The following is a 6,567-nucleotide window of genomic DNA, read 5'->3' as shown; positions in this document are numbered from 1 at the left end:
GGGTTTGAACTGCCAGCCTTCTGCTTAGCAGTCAAATGCCTTAGGCGCTATGTCACCAGAGCTCCTTTAACTGCAATGGAAACATATATAAAATCCCCAAGAAAGCACTAAGGAGAAGCTACTGGTTATTGTTATTCATATCTTACATCTTGATCCTGTTCTTTCCTTAATCTATTGATATATTTTAACATATGTTTCACAATCAATGCTTTTATTTACTTTTTCTTTTCAATGATCTAGAATAGAATGACTATTCCAGTCACTTCAATTAATTCAAATAAATTTACGATTTTGTGGTACACTTAAGTCCCCGTATTGTTGTTGTTGTTGTGTGTGGTCGAGTCGGACCCGACTCATAACGACCCGTCCTTCGGTTTCTGAGGCAGTATCACTACAGAAGTAGATTGCCCCATCTTCCTTCTGTGGAATGGCTGATGGGTTTGAACCACCAGCCTTCTGGTTAGCAGTCAAGTGCCTTAGGCACCATAGTCATTCTCAAACTTGTTACAAGTTTGGATGTCAGAAGAGTCTCATATTTGTTTAGTGGATAAGATTAAGTTACACATGCATTTTTTTTCTGAGTTATAATTAATATTCAAAATAAAATAGATGTGGTCAACTATAAGCATAAAGTCCTAAACAAAGTTTATTATGAACCTGATTGTCATATGTGTATATGCCTTAGATTTGAATTCATTTTAGCCCAAATGATTAAGTGATCGTCTATTAGGCAAAATGTTTGAGGAAACTCAGGTTTGGCTGTATTTTTCAGAAAGGTCATAGACTTAAAAACACTATAGAGTAGTTCCACTTTGCACACACAAATTCAACATGCATTGGAATCTACACAAAGACAACTAACAACAAAATGCAAAGAAATGGAATAAATCATAGTATTAATCTGTGTGTATATACATAGATAGATAATTATATTATCATATTTGTGTATTCATTTTTTTTTTTTATTTTGATATCCATAGTGTTTTTAAGGAGCTCTGGTGGTGCAGTGCCTAAAGCATTTGACTGCCAAACAGAAGGTTGGAGGATCAAACTCACCAGCTTCTCCATGGAAGGCAGATGGGGCAATCTAATTCAGTAAAGGTTTACAGCCTTGGAAACCCAGTGGTGTTGCTATGAGTGTTTTAAAACTAACTCTAATTAATTAGGTAATATGCTTACATATTCCATGAATATCTATTCTTCAGAAAAGCATCCTGGTGTTTTATATGAACAAAGAGTTCTAGAATCATTAATAATTGAGTTTAAAATAAATTTCACATTATGTATTATTTGAAGGTGCTTATAAATTCAACTTGTTTTCTCTTATTTTCAGTTTTCTCTTGTTAAAAATGGTGGTAAACATAATCTTGTGGTTGTTAGGTGCTGCCAAGTCACTTCAATTCATATCGAGCCTATTACAACGAATGCTACAAAGTCATTCACCATCCTCACCATTGTTGCTATGTCTGGATACTTCATTGCAACCACTGCCAATCCATCCCACTGAGAGTCTTCCTATTTTTCCACACCCTCTGCTTTACTGATTGTGATGTCCTTCTCCAGGGACTGTGCCTCCTGATAACATGTCCAAAGTATGTGAGACAAAGTCTCACCACCCTTCCTTCTGAGGAACAATCTGCCTGTGCTTCTTCCAAGACCAGTTTGTTCATTCTAATGACAGTCCTCAGTATATGTAATATTCTTCACCAGCATCATAATTCAAAGGCATCATTTTTTGTTTATCTTCCTTATTTACCGTCCAGCTATTGCATGCCTATGAGGTGAGTGAATATACCATGATTGGACAAGCACAACTTATTCCTGTTTACTTGTACTTTAAAGAGTTATTTTGCAGTAGATTTGATATCTTGACTGCTGCTTCCATGATTACTGATTGCAGATCCAAGTGAATTCAAATCCTTGATTACATCAATATTTTCTCCATTCTTCATGATGTTGTGTATTGGTTCAGTTGTTATGAATTTTGTTCTCTTTATGTTGAGGTATAAACCATACTGAAGGATGTAGTCTTTGGTCTTCCTCAGTAAAATTCTCAAGTTCTTTTCAATTTCAGAAAGTGAGGCTGTGTCATTTGTATACTGCAGGTGTTAATGACTCTTCCTTCACTCCTGATGCCATGTCCTTCATTTCGTCCAGTTTCTCAGATTATTTGCTCATAATACATATTGAATAAGTATGATGAAAGAATACAACCCTAATACACCCTTTTCTTAATTTTAAGTTCTGCAGTACTGTGACTGCCTCTTGGTCTATATACATGTTCCACCTAAGCACAAGTAAGTGGTCTGGAACTCTGAATTTTCAATGCTGTCCACACAGTTAAATGCTTTTGCATAATGAAGAAAACACAGATAAGCATCTATCTAGTTTTCCCTGCTTTCTGTCAAATACATTTACTGTGATATCCCTCATCCCACATTCTTTTCTGGAAATTCCCTTTTTATATATGACTGCAAATTCTTTTGAATTATATTCAGGTAGTGCAGTGATTAAAACAGTCTGCTGCTGAGCAGAAATAGTCAGCGGGTGGAAACTACAAGTCCTTCTGTGTTAGAAAGATAGGGCAGTGTGCTCCCATAAATATGTACAGCTTTGGAAACCCTACTAGCATGTCTTCTCTCTCCTCTAAGATCACTATGAATTGAAATTGACTCAACAGAAGGGGAGCTGCATCATATTTACGGGGATATTCATGATATTCCACCACTCTGTCAGTTTGTTGTACTGTGGTGGCTTGCGTGTTGCTGTGAGGCTGGAGGCTAAGCCACCAATATTTCAAATACTAGTAGGTCACCATGGTGGACAGGTTTCAGCTGAGTTTCCAAGCAAAGAGGCTCAGAAGAGGGAAGGGGCCATTCACTTCTCAAAACTTTGACCAGTGAAAACTTATGAACAGAAGTGAGACACTGTCTGATATATTACAGGAAAACTTTATGAATAGTCCTGAAACACTGCCTGGTATAGTGCCAGAAGGTGAGCCCCTTAGATCGGAAGACTCTTGAAACATCAGTGGTGAAGAGCCACCTCCTCAAAGTAGAGTCAACCTTCAGGATGTGGATGGAGCAGACTTTTTGGGCCCTCTGTTTCCTGATGTAGTATGACTCAAAATTGGAAGAAACAGTGTAAACATCCATTAATAATCAGAATGTGGAATGGACAAAGCATGAATATAGGAAAATTGGAAGTTGTCAGAAATGAAATAGAATGGATAAAGATCAATATCCTAGGCATTAGTGAGCTGACACGGACTGGTTTGGCCATTTTGAACCAATCATATGATGTATTATGCTGAGAATGAAAAATTAAAGAGAGACAGCATGGCATTCATCATCACAAAAAATGTTTCAAAATCTATCCTAAAGTACAATGTTGTCAGTGATAGGATAATACCTGTATGCCTACAAAGAAGACCAGTTAATAGGATTATTATTCATATTTATGCACCCACCATTAAAGCTAAAGACAAAGAAATGAAAGATTTTCACTAATGTCTGTAGTCTGACATTGACCAAACAAGTAATCAAGATATATTAATTATTATCAGGGACTGGAATGCAGAAGTTGGAAACAAAGAAGAATCACTGCTGGAAAATATGGCCTTGGTGATAGAAATGATGCCAAGATTACATGACAGAATTTTGCAAGACCAGTGACTTATTTGTTGCAAATACCTTTTTTTCAACAACATAAAGGGTAGCTATACACATGGACCTCACCAGACAGAATATACTGGAATCAGATCGACTACATCTATGGAAAGAGGTGATGGAGAAGCTCAATATTTTTAGCCAAAACAAGGCCAGAAGCTGACTGTGGAGCAGACCATCAATTGCTCATGCGAAAGTTCAAGTTGAAGGTGAACACAATTAAAACAAGTTCACAAGAGCCAAAATAGGACCTTGATTATGTCCCACCAGAATTTAGAGACCTTCTGAAGAATGTATTTGGCAAATTGAATACCAATGACCAAAAAACCAGAGGAGTTGAGGGATGGCATCAAGAACATCATTCATGTTGAAAAGGAAGAAAACACCAAAATAGATGTCAGAAGGGACTCTGAAATTTGATCTTGAACAAAGAATAGCTAAAACAAATAGAAGAAATTATAAGATAAAAGAGCTAAACAGATTTCAAAGAGCCTTTCAAGAAGATAAAATCAATTATTATAAAGAAATGTGCAAAGATCTGGAGTTAGAAAACCTAAAGGGAAGAACATGTTTGGAATTTCTCAAGCTGAAATAACTGAAGAGAAAATTTAAACCTGTAGTTGCAATACTGAAAGGATTCTATGGACAAAAGTATGAATGATGCAGAAATTATAAAAAGAAGATGGAAGGAATACACAGAGTCACTGTACCAAAAAGAATTGGTCGATGTTCATCCATTTCAAGAGAAGGTATATGATCAAGAAACAATGGTATTGAAGGACAAATTTGAAGCTGCAAGGAAAGAATTGGCAAAAAGCAAGGCTTCAGGAATTGATGGAATACCAATTGAAGTGCGGCACTGGAGGCACTTACTCATCTATGCCAAGAAATTTGGAAGAAAATTACTTGGCCAACTGACTGGAAGAGATTCATATTTGTACACTTTTCAAAGAAAGAGGATCTAACAGGATCCGGAAATTATCAAACAATATCATTAATATGACACACAATTTAAATCTTGCTGAAGATAATTCAAAAATGGTTGCAGGAGTATATTAATAGGGAACTTCCAGAAATGCTAGATGGATTCAGCAGAGGGCATCAAATTAGGGTCATCATTATTGTTGTCAAATGGATCTTGGCTGAAACAAAAAACAAAGAAGAATGAGAATCCCAGAACACTTGATTATGCTCATGAGGAATCTGTACATTGACCAGAAGGCTGTTGTTAGAACAGAAAAAGGGGACCCTGCATGGTTTAAAATAAAGAAGGGAGTGCACCAGTGTTGTATCCTTGTCCATACTTATTCAACCTGTATGTGAATAAGTAATCCAAGAAGTTCGACTATATGAAGAAGAACGTGGCATCGAGATTGGAGTAAGAATCATTAACAACCTGTGATACACTGATGACATAACTGTGCTTGCTGAAACTGAGGATGACTTGAGGCATTTAATGATGAAGATTAGAATACAGTCTGCAGTATAGATTACATCTCAATATAAAGAAGACCTATTAGCAGCTTCTCAGTAAACGGAGAAAAGATTGAATTTGCCAAGAACTTCACATTGCTTAGTTCTACAATTGATGCCAATGGAAGCAGCAGTCAGGACATTAGAGGACATATAGCACTGGGCAAGTTGGCTGCAAGGGACCTCTTTCAAATTCTGAGGAGCAAGGATGTCTCCTTGAGAACTAAGGTGCACCTGACACAAGCCATATTTTCAGTTGCCTCATATGCATGTGAGAGCTGGACAATGAATAAGGAACACCAAAGAATTGATGCTTTTGAGTTGTGGTGCTGGCAAAGAATGCTGGAAGGATCAAGGACTGATAAAAGAACTAATAGATTTGTCCTAGAGAAAGTGCAGCTGGAATGCTCCTTGGAAGTGAGAATGGCCAGACTTTGTCTCACTTACTTAGGTCATGTAGTCAGAAGGGACCATTCTCTGGAGAAGGATGCCATGCTTGTTAAGGTGGCAGGTTGACGAAAGAGAGGAAGACCCTCAATGAGATGGATTGACTCAGTGGCTTTGACTATGGGCTCAAGTTTAGCTAGGATCATACAAAAACCTAAACTATCCCACTCAGAGGTAGGATATATGAATAGACCTATAACAAGGGAAGAAATTGTCCAGGTCATCAAAAAAAAAAAAAAAACTTCCCACAAGGAAAACTCCTGGCCCTGATGGCTTCACTAGAGAATTTTGACAAATATTTAGGGAAGAGTTGGCAATATACTACTCAAGCTATTCCAGAACATGGAAAAGATGGAATACTCCCAAATTCATTTTATGAAGCAACATAACACTAATACCAAAACCAGGAAAAGACACCATTAAAATGGAAAACTAGAGACCAATATCCCTCATGGACATAGATGCAAAATCTTCAACAATATCATAGCCAACAGAATCCAAAAATATACTAAAACCATAATACATCTTGACCAAGTGGGATTCATACCTCATATGTAAAGATGGTTCAACATCAGAAAAACAATCAGTGTAATCCACCACATTAAAGAAAACAAAAGAACCATATGATTATACCAATCAATGCAGAAAAGGCATTTAATAAAATACAAGACCCTTTCCTGTTTGGATCTCTTAGCAAAATAGGGATAGAAGGGAAATTCCTCAACATAATAAAGAGCATATATGCAAAGGTAATGGCCAATGTTATTTTTAAGGGAGAAAGATTCAAAGAATTCCCCTTATGAAGTGGAACCAGACAGGGGTGCCCTCTGTACTACTCCTATTTAACATTGTATTGGAAGTCCTAGCCAGGGCAATAAGGCAAGAAAGAGAAATAAAAGACATCCATATTGGCAAAGAGGAAGTAAAGCTATCTTTTTTTGCTGATGATATGATCCTGTACATAGAAAACCCAAGAGAC

The sequence above is a fragment of the Orycteropus afer genome, unplaced genomic scaffold (assembly GCF_000298275.1).
Source record: "Orycteropus afer afer isolate SDZICR_OR568_19922 unplaced genomic scaffold, OryAfe1.0 scaffold00812, whole genome shotgun sequence".
Classification (NCBI taxonomy): domain Eukaryota; kingdom Metazoa; phylum Chordata; class Mammalia; order Tubulidentata; family Orycteropodidae; genus Orycteropus; species Orycteropus afer.
This window is presented reverse-complemented; position numbering follows the sequence as displayed.